The sequence below is a fragment of the Hemitrygon akajei genome, chromosome 13 (genome assembly GCF_048418815.1).
Source record: "Hemitrygon akajei chromosome 13, sHemAka1.3, whole genome shotgun sequence".
NCBI classification, from domain to species: Eukaryota; Metazoa; Chordata; class Chondrichthyes; order Myliobatiformes; family Dasyatidae; genus Hemitrygon; species Hemitrygon akajei.
Window position 1 is genome coordinate 60299377 of NC_133136.1, and position 21439 is coordinate 60320815.

Here is a 21439-nt window from a genome sequence, read left to right on the forward strand (position 1 = left end):
GATTCCTTCTTCTTCAGCCCCTACTTTTTAGCAGCTTCTCACTTCATTTCCCCGCCCTCATCCACCTACCTTCTGCCTCACCTGGCCTCACCTATTACCTTCCAGCTTGTACTCCATCTCCTCCACCCAACCTTCATATTCTGGATTCTACCCCATCCTTTCCATTCCTGATGAAGGGTCTCAACCCAAACATCAACTCTTTATTCCCTTCAATAAATGTTGCTTAACCAGCTGTGTTCCTCCAACATCTTGAGTGTGCAGCCAATTCCCTCCTTCCCATAGAACAGGCATGAGCCACTGAGTTCCTCCAGCAGATTGTGTGTTTACCCAGATCCAACATCTGTGTTCTTCTCTCTTGTAATTATGCTAAACATGATCAGAGAAATGCTAAGAAGCTAAAATGTCCAAGAACTATGTCTCTATTCCACTTCCATAAAATGCCAAATTAATTGCTATTACTGTGTTCGGACAGCAGTATTTCTCAATAAAATGAATAGACAAGGTTTTGCAAATTTAGTAAAGACTCTAGTTTTAATTGCCTGGAGGATTGATGTAAACTATATCCCTAAATATATCAATAAAACATTAATGGAATTATAACCCAATATGTTAACAATATGATGAAGAACCCTTTGATTTCTATCAGAATAATTTAACAATGCAAAAATTTAATGACAAATAGACATTTGAAATAACTAAATATCCACTGAGATCAATAGCTAAACAAATAATTATCATTCATAATTTGATAGTAAAGTCACGGAAATGTACAGCACAGAAACAGGCCCTTCGACCCATCTAGTCCATGCTGAAACCATTTAAACTGCTTCCTCCCATCAACCTGCATTGGCCCTATCCCTACTAGCCAGGTACCCATCCAGACTTCTTTTTAATGCTGAAATCAAGCTTGCATGCACCAATTGTGCTGGCAGCTCATTCCACAGTCTCATGGCCCCCTCATGAAGTTTCCCCTCATTTTCCACTTAAACTTCTCACCTTTCACCCTTAAGGCATGACCTCGGGTTGTAGTCCCACCCATGAGTGCATTTACCCTATCTGAACCCTTCATAATTGTGAATACCTCTATCAAATTTCCTCTTAATCTGTGTTCTATAGAATACAGTCCTAACCAATCCAATCTTTCCTTATAACTCAGGTCCTCCACACCCAGCAACATCCTTGTAAACTTTCTCTGTATTCTTTCAACCTTGTTTAAATCTTTCCTGTATATAGATGACCAAAACTGCTCAGAATACTACAATTTAAACCTTACCATCATCTTATACAACTTCAACATAACATCCCATCTCCTATATTCAATACATTGATTTATGAAAGCCAATAAGCCAATATGCCAAAGAGTTTCTTTATGACCTTATCTACCTGTATGTCACTTTCATCCAATTATGGACCTATATTCCCAGATCCATTTGTTCTACCACACCCCTCAGTGCCCTACCGTTCACTGTGGAAGACCTACCCTGGCTGGCCCTACCAAAGTGCAAAATGTCGCACTTATCGGCATTAAATTCCATCTGCCATTTTCAACGCATTTTTCTAGCTGCTACAAATCCTTCTGCAAACCATGATAGCCTTCTTCACTCTCGACTACACCCCCAGTCTTGGTGTCATTCGCAAATCTGTTGATCCAGTTACCCACATCATCATCTAGATCATTGGTGTGGATGACAAAGAACAAAGGACCCAGCACTAATCCCTGTGGAACATCACTGGTCACAAGCCTCCAGTCAGAGAGACACATATCCAATACCACTCTCTGGCTTGTCCCACAAAGCCAATGTCTAATTCAATTTACTACCTCATCCTGAATACTGAGTTACTGAACCTTCTTAGCCAGCCTACCATGTGGAGCCTTGTGCAATGCATTGCTAAAGTCCATGTAGACAACATCCACAGCCTCGCCTTCATCCACCTTCCTGCTAACTTCCTCTAAAAACTCCATATGATTGCTTAGACGCGACCTACCATGCATGAAGCCATGCTGACTATCATTAATCAGTCCATGTCTATCCAAATATTTATATATCCGGTCCCTTAGAATACCTTCCAATAACCTTCCCACAATTGATGTCAGACTCAGTGGTCTATAATTTCCTGGTTTATGCTTACAGGCTTTTTTAAACAGTGGAATTACGTTGGCTACTCTCCAATCCTCTGATACCTCACTTGTCGTTAAGGATATTTAAATATCTCTGCTAGGGCCCCAGCAATTTCCACACTTGCCTCCTGTAGGGTCTAAGAAACCACCTTAACAAGCCCTAAGGATTTATCCATCCTGATTTGCCCCAGGGTAGCAAACATCTCCTCCTCTGTAATCTGTACAGGTCTGCTTTGCCTCACATCTATAGAGTCTGTTTCTGTCTCTCGAGTAAATAAAGATGCTTACACATGGATTATCATCTGGTCTTCTGGAGGACCAATTCTCTCCCTTTCAATTCTTTTGCTTTTAGCATATCTGTGATATTCTTAGGATTCTCCTTAACTTTGTCTGCTAGAGTAACTTCATGCTTTCTTTTAGCCATTCTGATTTATTTCTTAAGTGTTCTCTTCCATTTCTTATACTTCATCAGCAGCTCATTTTTACAGCTTGCCTATACCTGCTGGACACTTTTTTTCTCTTAACCAGGGCCTCAATATCTCTTGAAAACTAAGGAATCCCCACACTTGTTATATTTACTGTTTATTCTGACAGGCACATATAAGCTTTGTACTCTGAAAATGTTGTTTTGAAGGCCAGCCACTTACCAAATACACCTTTCCTAGAAAACACCCTGTCCCAATCCACACTTGCCAGATCATTGCTGATACCATCAAAATTGCCCCTTCTCCAATTCAGGATCTCAAACTGTGGACCAAATCTATTTTTTTGCATATTTTTTGAAACTAATGGCATTGAGGTTTCTGGATGCGAAGTGTTCCCCTACATGAACTCCTGTCACCTGCCCACTCTCAATCCCTAATAGCAGACCCAGTATCACACACTGCAGTGTAAAATTACTTAAGTAGTTCATGATAGACAAAGTTTTTTGGAGAAAACAACTTGGGTTCCAATAGAATGTCATTTTATTTCCTCTTGTTCACATCTTTTGTGTGTGGACAATTTACTCCCATAGATTTTTCAGGTTGTTTCTGGTCTTACTATTCAATTTAATTACACATAGTTCTTGCAAAAATAGATATTATGATATATTACAGTTTTGTTAAGTTAAGGTGAGTAGTATCACTTTACTTCAATGAACATATATAATTCCAGAAAGCTTTATCAAAATTAAAAAAGCTCTTTAAAGTTAATAATCTAAATGTAGCTTTTAACAGATGACACCTGAATAGGTGTTTGACAACTGAAATGATAATTTGCATTTTGGACATTGCTTTACTACGAAGGAGAATATTAAGGTCAGTAGGTGAACAACCACAAATAAGACAATTACGTGGCTGCAGGATGGACCCAATTAATGTCTGGCAGGCAAAACTTGCCATTTCATTATGCAGCATACTTTGAATTCTTTGGTCGCACTCACTCAAAGTGATAATTTAACACTGGTCAGTGTGATGACAATCAATTTTTATTAAATGCGTCATGCTGATAATTAAAGCAGCTATTCCTGCTGCTCAGAAGCCTAGGCACGCATTATGAAAATCCAGTAATAGAACATTTGGAATGCTTAAAATACATTGCTATCCAAAGCACTGCAGCATTTTAAAATTAATTTTATGTTTAATAAATTTCAATGCAATCACTATATTGTCATGTGAATTTAAAACCTTCAAAACAGCGGGGTGACATTTGAAATGATGCCATCACTTAATGCCTCTCAGTGTGGAAATGAATTACTTCAGCTCATCACTCTGGCTTTTAACACGTCATCAGACCATTACTTTCCAATAACTGGCAACCATGCACACCTCCAGCTCCAGGTCACAGGCTGATAATCTAGAGCACCTGGAAATATCTTCTTCTTAATACCTTGAAGGACTTTATTTCTCCTTCAAAAACAAAACCAATACAAGAATTGGCACAACTGAGGTCCTATCTACTTAAGTCTGTAAAGCCTTAAATATATTCAAGAAGAATGACAAAGAATATATCATCAGTGCTCACTAAGGCCAATATTCTACTAGTTACCATCGGATGCTTCACTTCTATTTAATTGTTTCATATTGTATGCATCGATTTTTAAAGAACAGCTTGTCAGAAGCACATTCTGTTCCATATGTTATTGTACGGATCATCTTTAACTCTCCAGTCCTTGTTCAGTTTAAGCATCTGTTAATGGTTTTCCTAGTTATGAATGTTAATTACACTAGAACCTGCATTAAATTTCTTTTTATATCTGTCCAATTAGGAAGTACAACATGTTTTACTGAAGCACGGACTTTGAGGTGCAAGTTTTATCCCAAACAGGAGATTGACGCTATGGAAATTAACCTATAGTTAATTCATTGCTCTACAGATAGCATTGCACCCATTTTTGAGATGTATATCAGTCACCTGAATACTAATGTGAAGTGTTCTTGCTTAGTATGTGTGGGCAGTGTAGTTAGTGAAGAAAAAAAATTAAATAGCTTGCGATCCCATTTCTATGCACAAGCAATGTGAAAAGTAAACGTACAGAGGGGCCTCATATTCACTTAAGGAGTCCACTGATAACACAGGTTTTCCAAGAACCACTGTTGCAGGGATAATTGCCTTCAAGAAAATATGGCTAAAAAATGGCCTGAGATTTCAAGGCGGAATTTGCATGCCACTGCCTCCAGTAATGAAGATTTAGGCAAGATCTTCACAACCGTGCATTAAAATTAGACCTAGTTTGACTACCAACATACTCTGAGTTCCTCACTCTCCTCCATAGCCAATACCTTTTCCTTTCCTAATCATTTTCCTTTCTCTCCAATCTGATTGTTGCCAGAAAGGCAATGACCTATATCTCGGATCCCATTCATGGTCAAACATTCTGCAATATCAGCAATCAGCCAGTAGCCTCATGTAATGATATTTAACAGCCAATTTTAGATGAATTCTAGATCAGGGGTCACCAACCTCTTTTGCACCACGGACCGGTTTAATATTTTAATATTGACAATATTCTTGCGGACCGGCCGATGGGGGGGGGAGGGGCTGGGGTGCGGGTGTTAATCATGACCAGAATATAGGTGATAAGTTAACTATAAGTCACTTATAAGTGGCTAATACACTCAAATTCATTTCTAAAAGGGTTTACCTAACAAATTTAATATTGAACACACTGTACATATTTTCCTTGCATGAATATAGTGATAAGTCAATTATAACTCACTTATAAGTCAATAACATCATAACATTTTAAATAATGTTTGGATATTAAACACACAGCACATATTTTCCTCGTATGAATATATAAGATCATTGCAACCCACCAGTGAGAGGACAAGGTAAGGGCCGGAGGTCCCCGTACTGGGGTCTCGGCGGTCGTAGTCCGGAGAAAGCAACCAACCAAGCAAAGAGTGTGACAGGGCAGACGTCTGCCCCCTTTGTAGGTAGGTAGGATCTATCAGCCGACAAAAGTTTGGCTCGAGGGATGACTTTCAGTGGATCGCAGCGAGGTAGCTTCTCTGCTACTTACAAAACCCTGAGCCCGAATTAGGTTGTCTGCAAATATTTTAGCACCGGGTTCCCCACGAACATACAGTGTGCTAAACAGGTTTAGAGGTGGTGCCCGTCTGTCCGTGCTCCAGGCCAGTAGCATCGGCACTTCTCGCCGGCTGTGCGAGGCGGCCAGTTACCTGAGGCCAACCAGTGATCCCTGGCGCAAGGATATCACTGCGTTTAGGTGACTGATGACCTCGCGTGCGTAATGACCTTGTGTTGCGTTCAAGTTCAACAGTGGGTGTGACAGGGAATGAGGAAAGGTGCAGCTGACTCATATTGTTTCATACCGCCAAATCATACCGTTTCCTCGCGGTCCGGTGGCACGTGCTTTGCAGCCCGGTGGTTGGGGACCACTGTTCTAGATCATGTCTGTCCACAAAGAATCTCTGTTTCTAATCCTTGGTGACAAGAGATTATTTCTCTGCCATAGAGGCAAATACTAGGCCAAGGTTTGTGCAACAGGTGAATTGCTTGAGGCAATTGTTTGAAGCTATTCCAACATCATTATTTGTCTTAAAATATCTCATGTTGCAGGGACTGAATTCCTAGAAATTGTTTATATTGCAATATTCTGAAATGCAAATTCACATCATCTGTGCATATATCACAAATGCAGGTTGAATAGAAAAGTAAAAACTGGCATATACATTCTGTGAGAGCAGATTTTTATTCTGTACTTCAGACTTTTAATGTGGTTTAATATAGGTGTCTTTATAATTCCATAAAGGTTACTTTCCATTACATAAACTGCAATAATATGGGGGTCATTTGTATTTCTAGTTCAATAGTATTTAATCTTATCTGAATAAGTAAAGTATTTTCTCATGTTATTGCAAAATGTTGAGAAATAATGTATCCTAACTTCCAAATTTGAAAAGTGTCATACATCAGCATTATATCCTCTCTCCCCCTGAATTTTCTACTTATTTTATCTAGTCTTCCAATTAATATTCTTAAGGAGTTCTTCAGTCCTAATTCCATCATAGAAGTTGTTAATTGGAATGGAATATATAATCCATGAATTGCAGAACTTCAGTAACATTGTATTAAATGTCAAATTATTCTATCTAATTAGCCATAGTATCCATTTAAATTTATTTTGTTTCTCACTAGCTGTAGTCAATTATATTCTGCATCTTCTCATCAGTAAAATGTGTTAAATTATATTGCAACAATTTATAAAAATCATTCCGAGTCCTTCATCTAGGTGTCTAGTTACAAATGACTGTATTTTCTAGATAAAGTAACTTAATTGGAATTTTTAAATTTAATTCTTTTGTCCCCTGAATTATAATACAAAAATATAATTTGGATGCCTTTTATTGCACAGAGAAAGAACAACCTGAAAGAAACAGTTTAGTTGCCTTTTATGGTTGATGTAGCGAAAAGACATTAGTTTCTTTTTGTGAAAACATCCTTGGAAGTAATAGCTAACAACATTATTGCATTTTTCCTATGAGTGTTGGGTCCAATGTAGCAGAGAACTTCTGCTCAGTACTGTTTGTTGACAGCTGTTGTGTGACGAATTCTGGGAAACAGAGGGCCCATTAAACCAGCACAGAGTCGGCACAGACACCAGGAAGAGGAGTAGGTCAATGCACAGGAATAAATCATAAAAGGATTTCAGGGGAGCGGGGAAATTTTTAATTATTTTTCTAACATCTTGGATGCCACAGTAGAATAGCATGACACTATTACAGCTTGCGATGTTGGATGTTTGGAGTTCAATCCGGGCTTCCTCTGTAAGGAGTTTGTATGTCCTCCCCATAGAATGAGTAGGTTTTCTCCAGGTGATCCAGTTTCCTCCACAATCCAAAGACTTACAGTTTGGTAGGTCACTGTATATTTTCTCATGTTCAGGCTAGGGCTAAATCGGGAGTTGCTCAAAGTGCCAGAGGGGCCTATTCTGCACTGTATTTCAAATTAATAAATAAACCTTGGGCTTTACTTTTGAATCCAAACAAGGTAATAGGAAGATAGCAGAAAGTTAAAAGTAGAAAGTTTTCATGTAAAGAAGTCAACTCTATTATGACCAACACAAACAAAATGCTGAAGGAGCTCGGTAAATCCAGCAGAATTTATTTAAGGCTAAAGCCCTTTGTCAGGGTTGGAAAGGAATGAGGCTGAAGCCAGAGTAATAAGTTCATTGACTGTTCATTAAGTTGGACTTGATACATCCAAGATGGCACCGCATACAGCATCCATGTTGTGTACTCCGAATTTGCATTGTAATTTTCTGCTTATCTCTCTACTCCTTTCTGCACTTCCCTTACAAGAAGCTGAAAATCACATCAGGTATGATTGATTGACTCTTTTGAACACTGGTAAGACAGCATTCAATCATAACGTGCCACCTTTCTACCACTGGGACACCCTGCTTGCACGAACCATGGGAGGCTCATTCACTACACTGGCATTTCCGAGGAAGCGTTACCAGAGACAAGGAAGAAGAGCCAGCATCTTGATTAGGTTAGAACGATGCGCTATTCGGCCGCCACTCCCTAGCATTCTGCAGGACAACGTACAGTCCCTAGAGAATAAGCTGTGTGAGCTGAGAGACAGAATATCCTACCAACAGGAAACAAAGCACTGTAACATCTTACGCTTTACCTAAACCTGACTGTCAGAGGAAATACCAGACCAAGCCATCAAACTCTTCGGATTCTCTGTGTTCCGAGCGGACAAGTCCAATGACCTCTCTGGGAAAAGTGTAGGTGGGGGAGTATGTTTTATGGTGAACAATGCTTGGCGTGACCCAGGTAGTGTGCACCCCCTCAAATCCTTTTGCTCCCCGGATCTGGAGTACCTTGTGCTGCTATGTAGACCTTTCTGGCTGCCTAGAGACTTCACGTTTGTTATTATTGCAGCTGTGTATACCCCACCACAGGTCGATACCAACCTGGCTCTCAATGAACCGTACAAAACCATCAACATCCATGAAACCACACACCCAGAGGCTGCTTACAGCATCGCTCGAGACCTTAACCAAGTGTTGCAGACCAGAACTTACCCAAAGTTCTGCTAACACACCGAAGTGAGCACATGGGGAGGAAACGTACTCGACCATTGCTACTCTCCCTTCCACAATGCCTTCAAAGCACTTTTCCACTCTCTGTTTGGAAAGTCTAACCATTCCTCCATCTTGCTCCTGCCCGCCTACAGGCAGTAGTTGAGCAGGAAGTAGCCATAGTGAAAACTATCCACTGCTGGTCCAAACAATCGAACTCAGTGTTACAAGACTGCTTTGGCAGTGTCACCTGGGAGGTATTTTGAGCTGAGAACATCTCTGAATACACAGAGGTGGTCACAAACTTCATTCGGAAGGGCATTGAAGACATTGTTCCCCAAAAACTGGTCCAGGTCTACCCAAACCAGAAGCCTTGGATAAATAGTTCAGTGCGTGTTGCTCTCAGCACAAGGGATAAAGCCTTCACCTTCAGAGATCAATAGGAGCTCAGAAGATGCCACTATAATTTACGTAGGGCCATCAAGGTGTCAAAGTGGCAACACAGGCACAAAATCCAGATACAAGTCTATGACAATGACACATGCAGCATATGAAGGACTTCAAGAGGAAACATGATGGTACAGCCAACAATGCTGCTTCGCTCCCGGACAAGTTAAATGCTTTTTTATGCTCGATTCAAGGTTGAAAGGACTGAACCCCCGAGGAGAGCCACCTATGAGACCTGCACCTTGGTCATCTCTGAGGGTGAGTTACATGGAACATTCCAACATGTCAACAGCTGCAAGGCAGAGGGGTCGGACGGCATCCTAGGGCGCATCCTGAATGTGTGTGCTGAACAGCTGGCTGGTGCATTTATGGACATTTTTTATATCTCCCTCTCCCGATGTGTAGTTCCCTCCTGTTTCAGATCATCCATCACTGTCCCTGTACCTAAGAAAACCAAGGTACATTCCTGAGCGATTGGCGTCCTGTTGCACTCACCTCAGTTATAAGCAAATGCTTTGAGAGGCTGGTTAAAGACTGCAGCACACTACCACCCACACTGGACCCTCTACTATTCACCTACAGATAGAACCAGTTTGCCGATGATGCCACAGCTACAGCACTACAACCTTCTGTTCACCATCTACACCTCAGCTTCAACTACAACACAGAGTCTTGCCATCTTCAGAAGTTTTCTGATGACTCTGCTATAGTTGGATGCACCAGCAAGGGAGATGAGGCTAAGTACAGGGCCACGGTGGGAAACTTTGTCACATGGTGTGAGCAGAATCATCTGCAGCTTAATGTGAAAAAGACTAAGGAGCTGGTGGTGGACCTGAGGAGGGCTAGGGCACCGGTGACACCTGTTTCCATCCAAGGGGCCAGTGTGGACATGGTGGAGGATTACAAATACCTGGGGATACGAATGGACAATAAACTGGACTGGTCAAAGAACACTGAGGCTGTCTACAAGAAGGGTCAAAGCCGTCTCTACTTCCTGAGGAGACTGAGGTCTTTTAACATCTGCCGGACAATGCTGAGGATGTTCTACGAGGCTGTGGTGGCCAGTGCTATCATGTTTGCTGTTGTGTGCTGGGGCAGCAGGCTGAGGGTAGCAGACACCAACAGAATCAACAAACTCATTCGTAAGGCCAGTGATGTTGTGGGGGTGGAACTGGACTCTCTGACGGTGGTGTCTGAAAAGAGGATGCTGTCCAAGTTGCATGCCATCTTGGACAATGACTCCCATCCATTCCATAATGCACTGGTTAGGCACAGGAGTACAGTCAGCCAGAGACTCATTCCACTGAGATGTAACGCTGAGCGTCATAGGAAGTCATTCCTACCTGTGGCCATCAAACTTTACAACTCCTCCCTCGGAGTGTCAGACACCCTGAGCCAATAGGCTGGTCCTGGACTTATTTCCACTTGGCATGATTAACTTATTATTATTTAATTATTTGTGGTTTTATATTGCCATATTTCTTCACTGTTCTTGGTTGGTGCCGCTGTAACAAAACCCGATTTCCCTCGGGATCAATAAAGTATGTCTGTCTGTCTGTCTGTTCACTCAGCTGGAGAAGAGGGATGCCTACGTTAGAATGCTGTTCCTGGACTACAGTTCAGCACTCAACATCATAATTCCCTCCAGATTTGACAGGAACCTCAGAGCCCTCAGCCGGCACCCCATCTTGTGCAGTTGGATGCTAACCTTCTTATCGGAATGCCGACAGGTGGTAAGGATGGGCTCCCTCACCTCTGTTCCTCTGACCCTCAACACAGGTGTCCCCCAGGATTGTGTTCTGAGTCCCCTTCTCTACTCCCGTTACACCCAAGACTGGACTGCTACAGACACAGGTCCAATCTGCTGATCAAATTCGCAGATGACATGACTTTGATCGACCTCATTTCTAGCAGTAGTGAGACAACCCCTCCCTCAACATCCAAAAAATAAAAGGGCTGATTGTGGACTACAGGAGGAATGGAGACAGGCTCAGCCCAGTCAACATCAATGGGTGAGCAAATGGTACCGCAGTATTAAAGGACCAACAGGCGATGGGACAGCTTCTTTCTACAAGCCATTAGACTTTTAAATTCACGTGTCTGTACATTGCAATGAAGTCATAATGCAAAGATTTTTATTCCCTCACATTGTAGAATGACTGTAAGATTTAAATTTAAATAAATTCTAAATGTATTTTCAAGAATGCAGAATGCTTAATGTCATTTCCAGTACCCAGAAATAAAGGAGAATGGAATAATTGTTACTACTGATCTGACACAGCGCAGAAAAAAACCTGCAAAAGATTTTTTAAAAAATAGATATAATTACATAAACAAGAGAACATCTGCAGATGCTGGAAATCCAAGCAACACACACAAAATGCTGGAGGAATTCAGCAGGTGAGGTAGCATCTATAGAAAGGAGTAAACAGTCAATGTTTCAGGCTGAGGCTCTTCATCAAGACTGGAAAAAAGAGATGAGAAGTTAGAGCAAGAAGGTGGGGGGATGGAAGGAAGTAGGTGATAGATGAAACCGGAAGAGGGAGAGGGGTGAAGTAAACAGCTGGGAAGCTGATAGGTGAAGGATCAAGGGCTGGAGAAGGGGGAATCTGATTGAGAGGGTAGATGCACAGAAACAGCATGTGGACTGGTAGACTGATGCTGGTACCGTTCCTGTCTGCTACAATGCAGTTTCCATACCAAGCAGTGATACAGCTTGTCAGGATGCTCTCTATTGTGAATCTGTAGAATGTCGGGAGTGTGAATGCGCTAAGATCAGTTTCCTTCAGCCTACTCCAAAAGCAGAGTCACTGATGAGTTTTCTACACTGTGTAATATGATTTCTGGGACCATGAGAGGTTGTGTGCGATGTGTACTCACATGAGTTTGAAACTGCTTGTTAACATTAAGGAAGAGATTATTTGCCTGGCAACAGGCCTTGAGTTCTTCCACCCCCTCTCTGTAGGCTGTCCTATTGTTGTTGGTGATGAGCCCCACCAGTGTCGTGTCATCGGCGAACTTGACGATGTGGTTGCTTAGGTGTTTGGCCACACAATCATGTGTGAGCACAGTGTACAGCAATGGGCTCGGCACACAGCCCTGGGAGCACTCGTGTTGAGGATGATGGGGAAGGAGGAGCAGTTGTGCATTCTGGCTGTCTGAGGTCTGCTCTTTAGGAAGTCCAATAACCAGTTTCACAGTGGTGTATTTAGACCGGGTTTTGTTCACTAAGGCCTCCAGGACAATAGTGTTGAATGCTAAACATTCTGATATAAGTGTCCTTGTTTTCTAGGTGTGTCAGGGCCAGGTGCATGACAGATGCTATGGCATCTATCATAGAGCGATTCTGAAGGTGAACATACTGATGACAGCCCAATATAGCAGGAATGGATCTGTGCCATTATCAGCCTTTGAAAGCACTTGGTGATGTTTAACATCAGTGCCACGGGGTGGTAGTCATTTAGACCTGAAGGAGTAGAGTTCCTTGGTACAGTGATGATGGTGGCTGACTTGAAGCATGTGGGGACTGCATCCTGAACAAATGAAGTATTGAAAATGTCCATTAAGATGTCAATGAGCTGCTATGCATATTCCTTGATTACTCGGCCTGGGATGTTGTCTGGCCTGACCGCCTTACAGGGGCTGATTCTCTGCAGAGTCCTTCTCATATCTGTTGCTCTTCCAGACAGTGGCTGCTCTCCCGGGAGGGGGGCAACTTCTGTAGCCAGCAAGCTTCGAAACAACCATAAAAGCTTCAGGGAGGGAGGTGTCATAGGTACAATCACCGCTGATTTTCCTTGAACAGTCTGAATGTCGTTGATGACCAACAAGGTATTCCAGACACCATTATCGGACAGGTGTTCCTGAGTGTTTTGTGCGTAGGCCGCCATTTCCCTGTTGGTGCTGATGATGGAGTTTATCCTGGCTGCTCTGAGAGCTGTTCTGGCACCGCACTTGAAGGCCGCTTGCCAGGCTTTTAGGAGAGTGCGCACCTCTTTGTTCAGCCAGGGCTTCTGGCAGGGCTGTTAGAAGACAATTCTTCTACCAATGTCATCTACACACTTTTTGATGTAACCAATGACAGATGAGGCTTATTCCTCCAGGTCTGTGTCTTCCCCATTGGTATCAGCCTCTTTGAACATCTGCCAGTCCTAGAGCATCGAGATTGCCTCATTAGCCCATACAATGATGGTCCTCTTAAATGGTTTCTCTATTTTCAGCAATGGTTGGTATGCTGGGATTAATATTATGCAGATGTGATCAGAGAGGCCAAGATGAGGGTGCAGGACCACATCTGTTTGTATAAACATGGTCCAGTTTATTTGTTCCCCTAGGTGGTGGAAATTTGGGTACAATGTCCTGCAGATTAACATGATAGAAGTCTCCTGAAATCATGAAGGGACTTGTTTTATACAGATGATGTTGATGATGCTGTAAAACTCTCCTGGTGCAACCTTGGCGTTTAAGCTCGTAGGGATGTAAACAGCAACATTGAACAAAATGGTAAACTCCCTGAACAGGTAATGTAGCCGGCATTTAATTATAAGAGGCTCAAATCTCCAAAATAGTGGCTGCTAACTTCAGACAAGTTTGTGCACTGACCTTTGTTAAGATACACATTGAATTTCCCTCTTTGGGATTTCCCAACAGGAAGAAATCCAAAGGAGGATGAATTGGTTTATACATGAATAAATCCTCCATAGATGCTGCCTGACTTGCTGAGTTCCTCCAGTATTTTGTGTGTATTGCTCAAGATTTTCAGTATCTGCAGAATCTCTTGGGTCTCTGAATTTTTACTTTTTGCTTAAGTGAGGCAAAACCAGCCTGAAGTGGAAGATTTGCATGTAACTGCATAATATTAGAGATCACAATGTCAAAAAAGAACCTGCACACCATTACTTCTTAGTCACTGAGCTTGGTTTTACAGGAGTTTTATGCAAGATTATAAAAAATTACTCATATGGTTCCTATGTATGTATACAGTATGTGTTGCCCTACTCCCCGATAAATCATATTGCCAGACCAAGACACTTTGATGTTTCATATTTTCAAATATTTATCTCAAACTTTTAAATAATTTTCTAGCTTTTTCACTTGAGTAGCCTCTTGCCCATCACCCCCACTGAAGCATATGCAGCTGACAGTAGCCTGCCAGAGTCCTCTTTCCTGAACCAGTCTATCAAATTATCTCCAGGTATAGCCCATCTTCCTCTCTCAGTAATGAGGTCTTTGGATCTTCTGTTAGCGTTTCAGTAACACTGTGTTTTTTAAAGGATGGGGCTGCAAGCTCCATGTCCAACTCTCCTCCCTTTTGTAGCCAGGCTTGGGACTGTCTATGGCTGAGTCTTAATACTCAGCTCCTTCAGCTTTCCATTGACATCAATGGAAATAAAATAAGGAAAAGATATAAAGCAAACAGCCATGTAACTATCATCTATTCCACACCATTGCACAAAGTCAATGATGAAGACTTGTCACCCAAAACATTGACTTTCATTCCCTGGTATTAGAAACTGCCTGACCCACTGATCTCCTCCAACGTTTTGTGTGTGTGTCTCAAAAACCAACCTATTCTTACAGAATGCCAGGAATCTGAGAACTAATGGATTCAGGGGTAGTGAGAAGCAAAAATTGGCTTTCTTATGTAGTCATCCGAGGAATGTTTTGTAATGAAGATGGCTTTATCCATACTACCTTACAGATTTAACCAAGGACACTTTATCTGAGGTTAAACTAGCTATCAACCATCAGCCATTCACCAAACATAGGGACAATAGCAATTTTTTATCAATGGTTATTTTACTCTAACTTATCACAAACTATGTTCACTGATGCAGAGGTTTCAATGTAAGTGCCTGAAATGCACAATTTTTATCTGATTATGTCTCCTTTCCTGCCTTTAAATATTTCAGATATACAACTGAATTACAAGAGGCGGAAGGAAAGTTGCCTTTTACTGAATTGTCAAATTGATTTTATTTCACCAATCTATGATAATAAATATATAAGCACAGAAGCTGAAGAGATTGTGGAGGCATAGGTAATGATCTTTCAAGATCATGAGAATCTGGAATGGTTCCAGAGGACTGGTAATTTGCAAATGTCACACTATTCTTTAAGAAGGGTGGGGGAGAAAAAAAGGAATTATAAATGAGATAGCCTTATTTCAGTGATTACAAAGATGTTCGAGTCCACTGTTATGGATGAGGTTTCTGTGTACTAGGAGGCACTGATGCACCAACAATAACTCACTCTGAGACGTAGAAGCGAGGTATCGGCTTTTATTGACTGGAAGAAGGAACAAGCAGTGAGTGACCACCATACTACATCCTGGAGACTGAGAGGCCGGGCTCAGACCTCCATCACCTTTATACAGGGGTCTGTGGGAGGAGCCACAGGAGCAGTCGTCAGGGGGCGTGTCCAGACAGGTATATGTAGTTCACCACAGGCACACAATAAAATAAGTCAAAGTCAGCATAGTTCCCTCACGGGAAATCTTGCGTGTTGGAATTCTCCCCTGCTGGAGCCCCCCAGGGCTGTGTCCAAAGCCCCCTCCTTTCTGTACACCCATGACTGTGTCACCACCCACAGCTCTAATCTGCTAATTAAATTTGCAGATTGATACTATATTGATTGGACTTATCTCAAATAATAATGAGGCAGCCAACAGAGAACAGGTCATCACTCTGACACAGTGGTGTCAAGAAAACAACCTCTCTCTCAATGTCGCAAAAACAAAGTAGCTGGTTGTGGACTACAGGAGGAATGGAGACAGGCAAACCCCTATTGACATCAATGGATCTGGGGTTGAGAGGGTGAACTGCTTTAAGCTCCTTGGCAAACACATCACCGAGGATCTCATGTGGTCTGTACATACCGGCTGTGTACTGAAAAAGGCACAACAGCGCCTCTTTCACCTCAGACAGTTGAAAATGTTCAGCATGAATACCTAAATCCTAAGGATTTTCTACAGGGGCACAATTGAGAGCATCTTGACTGGCTGCATCACTGCCCGGTATGAGAACTGTGCTTCCCTCAATTGCAGGACTCTGCAGAGAGTGATATGGACAGCTCAGCACATCTATAGATGTGAACTTCCCACTATTCAGGATATTTACAGTGACAGGTGCGTAAAAACGGTCCAAAGGATCATTGGGGACCTGAGTCATCCCAGCCACTATCTATTCCAGCTGCTACCATCCAGGGAACGGTACCGCAATATAAAAGCCAAGACTAATAGGCTCTGGGACAACTTCTTGACTGGTTAATTCACGCTGACACAATTGTAGCTCTAAGCTATATTGACTATTCTGCTGTATATCTTACTGTACATATTATTTATTACAAATGACTATAATTTGTATATTGCACATTCAGATGGGGATGTAACATGAAGATTTTTACTCCTCATGTATGTGAAAGATGTAAGAAATAAAGACAATTCAATTCAATTCTTTGAGGTAATAAGTTAGACAAAGGAGAGTTAATGGGTGTTATTTACTTGGATCTGCTGGAGGCCTTTGATAAGCCACCACACAAAACACTGCTAAACAAGATAACCATCCAAGATATTAAGAGAAAAACACTAGCATGGATAGATATTGGCTGACTGGCAAGAGGCAAACATTGGGAATAAAGGGGGCCTTTTCTGGCTGGCTGCTAGCGACAAGTGATGTCCACCTGGGGCTGGTGTTGAGACCGCTCTTTTCCATATTATATGCCAATGATTTGGACAATGGAATTGATGGCTTTGTGATCAGGCTTACAGACGATATAAAGATAGGTGGAGGGACAGTAGTGCTGAAGAAACAGGGAGGCTGCAGAAGGACAGACAGATTAAAAGAATGGGCAAAGAAGTGGCAGGTGGAATATAATGTTGGGAAGTGTATGGTCATGCACTTTGGTAGAAGGAATAAAGGTGTAGAGTATTTTCTAAATGGGGAGAAAATTCAGAATTCAGAGATGTAAATGGACTTGGGAGGTTAACTTGCAGGTTGAGTCAGCAGTAAGGGAGGCAAATGTAATATTAGCATTCATTTTGAGAAGACTAGAATATAAAAGTGCAGACGTAATGCTGAGGCTTTATAGGCAGACCACACTTGGTGCATTGTGACCTCTCTTGGACTTCTTATCTAAGAAATGATATGCTGGCATTGGAGAGGACACAGAGGAGGTTCAAAAGAATAATTCCAGAATTGAAAGGGTTAACATATGATGAGTGTTTAATGGCTCTGGGCCTGTATTCAATAGTGTTTAGAAAAATAAGGGAACTCAAAGAAATCCATGCAATATTGAAAGGCCTAGATAGTGTGGATGTGGATGTGGAATCTAGGACCAAAGAGCACAACCTCAGAATAAAGGGACATCCCTTGAAAGCATAACACCATAAGATATAGGAGCAGAATCAGGCCATTTTGCCCATTGAGTCTGCTCCACCATTTCATTATGGCTGATGAATTTTCACACACCCAACTTCCTGCCTTCTTCCCATATCCCTTCAGAGTCTATCAACCTCAGCTTTAAATATATGTAAAGACTTAGCCTCCACAGCCTCCTGTGACAATGAATTCCACAGGTTCATCACTCTCTGGTGAAAGAAATTCATCCTCATCTCCATTCTAAAAGGAAGCCCCTCTATTCTGTGGATGTGTCTTCTGGTTCTGGACTCTCTCTCCGCATACATTCTATCTGGGCCTTTCAACATTGGATAGATTTCAATTAGGTTACCCCTCATTCTTGCAAATTCCAGTGAATATAGGCCCAGAGACATCTAACGTTCTTCATATGACAAGCTGTCCAATCCTGGAATCATTTTCATGAACTTCCTCTGAACCCTTTCCAATGTCAGTGCATCTTTTCTAAAACAATGAGTCCACAATTGTTCACAATACTCCAAGCGAGGTCTCAACAGTGTTTTATAAAGCCTCAACATTACATCCTTGCTTTTATATGCAAGTCCTCTTGAAAAGAATGCTAACATCATATTTGCCTCCCTCACCACAGACTCAATCTACAAATTAGCATTTAAGGAATCCTGCACATGGATTTTTGTGTCTCAGATTTTTGAATTTTCTCTACATTTAGAAAATAGTCTCCCCTTTTATTTCTTCTACCATAACTTCCCGACATTGCGTTCCACCTGCCATTTCTTTATTAAAGTTCTTCTGTAGACTCTCTACTTCCTTAAAAATACCTGCCCCGCCATCTATTTTTGTATCATCTGCAAATTTTGCAACAAAGCCAACAATTCCATCATCCACATCACTGACATGTAATGTAAGAAGAAGCAGATCCTACACAGACCCCTGTGGAATGCTGCCAGTCACCAGCAGCTGAATAGAAAAGGTTCCCTTTTTTCCACTCTTTGGCTCCTGTCAAATCAGCCACTGCTTTGTCCATGCCAGTATCTTTCCTGTAATACCATGGGCTCTTAACTTGTTAAGCAGCCTTGTGTGGCACCTTGTCAAAATCCTTCTGAAAATCCACATACACAACATCCACTGATTCTCTTTTGTCTGCCTTGCTTGTTATTTCTTCAAAGAATTCCAACGGCTTTGTCAGGTAAGATTTTCCCTTGTGGAAACCATTCTGACTAAAGTGTATTTTATCATGTGTCTCCAAACACCCCAAAACCACATCCTTAACAATCGACTCCAACATCTTCCCAACCTCTTAGGTCAGACTAACTGGCCTATAATTTCCTTTCATATGCCTCTCTCCCTTCTTGAAGAATGGAGTGACATTTGTTATTTTCCAGTCTTATGGAACCATTCCAGACTCTAGTGATTCTTGAAAGATCTGTACTAATGCCTCCACAATCTCTTCAGCCACCCCGTTCAGAATGCTGGGGTGTACACCATCTGGTTATAGGACACTTCTTCTCCTATATCTGTAACTCATGTAGATTCTGCTGCATTCTTTGATAGTCCATTTACTGTCTACAACTCCACTGATAATGGAATCATCAGCAAATGTGCTAATCCACCCATCCATATTTTTGTCCAAATCATTTATATATACCACAAGCAACGGAACTCCCAGTACTGCTCCTTGCAGTATGAACACCAGTCATGGAGAGCCCCCCCCCCCCCCAGGCAGAATAACAAAATTCTATCCATGTTCTGTCTTCTGTGGGCATTGAAACTATTCAAATGAATCTGAACTAGTTCTGAATGCTGGACCTGGTGTCTTACACAGAGGTGAAAAATTTCTAGCACCAGAAGAAAGACTGCATTATGAATTCAACAAGGAAGCTTTTGAAATTTTCTGTTCAGTACAATTTCTAAACCATGATTGTGCTTGAACCTGCATTGATACTGTTTGTACTTTTATGACTGATGTGCTTTCAAACTTCTGGCAGTTTTTCAGTTTTTCTGTCTCTTTTATCTTACTCATGCTGTTATTCTGCTTTAAGCTCATGATTATAGGCACTAAATATTTATTTTATACTTACAATAATGGCTTGGAATCTGAAGCTGTAACAGTCAAGAAGATGTGCTGGAAGATCAAGGGAGTGACTTTGGTCAGGAGAGAGATATCACTCAGGTTTTGTTGAATTTAATGTCAGCTGCTGATCAGCATCTCTGGTTTCTAAATCCTGGTTGTAGGCTGTAAGATTGAAAGGTTTGTAATTAGACAGTTTACTCTTCAGCAAATTAATAGAAGAAGAATGGTGGGAAGAAAAATCAGGGAAAGATCATAAAGATTGCGGCGTGCTGGAGCTATGGTTGAAGGAAGGACCATGGCCAAAAAGGTTGGCAGGGGGTTGGGGGAGTGGGTGGAAGATTCATGGTTTTTTGATCAAGTTTGTGGATGATACAAAGATAAGTGGGAAGTCAGGTAGTGTTGAGGAAACAGACAGTCTGCACAATGGCAGATTAGGAGAATGGGCAAAGAAATGACAAATGGAATGCAGTGTAGGGACAAGAATAGTTATGCACTTTGGTAGAAGACTATTTACACTGTTTCCCTTCACCAATAGTGCACAAATTGTGGCATTGTATGTCATCTATAAAACCCACTCAACTAAACTACACTACAGCATCTTTCAAGCCTGTGACGGGTGCACGCGAGTAGCTTTCAACGTTTCCCCCATGCCCCACACCAAGTTAAACAATACTCTGAGTTGGAAGTGCATTGCATTTCCTTTATCATTCCGATTATCAGGGTTAGAATCCCAAAACTTCCTACCCGACAGTATAGTTGGAGTACTTTCAACAGAAGGACAGCAATGTTTCAAGAAGGCTCTTAAGGGAAATTAGGAATGGGCTATAGATGATGGTGATGCCCTTATCACAAAAAAATGAACGCATAAATGTACGTACCCAAGTCTTTCCATAATCCAGGACTAAGTCAGTGTTTGCGTGCCATTATAATTACAACCCTTTCACCAGCTTTCTTAAAACAGAAAATGAGGCAGATGATGCAGCCTCTTGCTCTGCATCTTTATTTGTGCTCAGTTCTCTCTATCTGTGACAATCTCTATTATGTTATCCTACAAAGAGCAAAGAAACGTGTGTGAGAAAGGGATTAAGGTATTCACTTATGGGCAGTTGTATCATGCTTCAAAAGGATTAGAATGCATGCTAGTAGTGAATGCATAAAGAGAGAGGTAATGAAATGCATAGGGAAGGAAGCTGGATGCTGCTAAGGATTCAGTGTGTGGGTTCAGTGAAATGATGCGGTAGGCACAATAAGGTAAAGAGTAGGGAAGCGGGAGTAGTTTTATTGCCTAAAGCACAGTGGGAGTGAAAATTAATTTTGAGCACTGCTAAGAAACGGTGAGTGACCTTGAGAAAATGGAAAGGCATACAGAGTGTAGTCTTTTTAAATGCAATGAGCTCAGATAGTATTTATGCTGCTCCCAGTAGACATCAATCCACAAGGCAAAACTGCCACTGCATTGTCACATTAATTGACATCCAAACGTAGATAAACGGAAGGCCTGTCATACACAGGTAAGTTGTTAGAAAGTTTATAGAATCTCATTATAAGCAAATGTGTGCTTGTACTTGCAAGTGATTGATTGGAAGGTTAAGCATGTTTTGACCATTATTCAATTGAATAGCACATAGGCAGAAATAGACAGCATCATTCACCATAGCTAATGAATAAATAAAAAAATCATATCATACCTCTTTTTGATGAAAGACAATGTATTGGTTGATTTAGCAATGTATTTGGCCTTACTGTAGCAATACTTAAGGAGTTATTTTAGCTCAGCTTGCACATTGATTATACATCTGAAAAAGCAAATTTTCCTTAGCAGCGAGTTCATCTAAAAGAGTGACACTAACTATATGGCTTTTTCAAGGAATCAGGATTTGCTTGTAAGC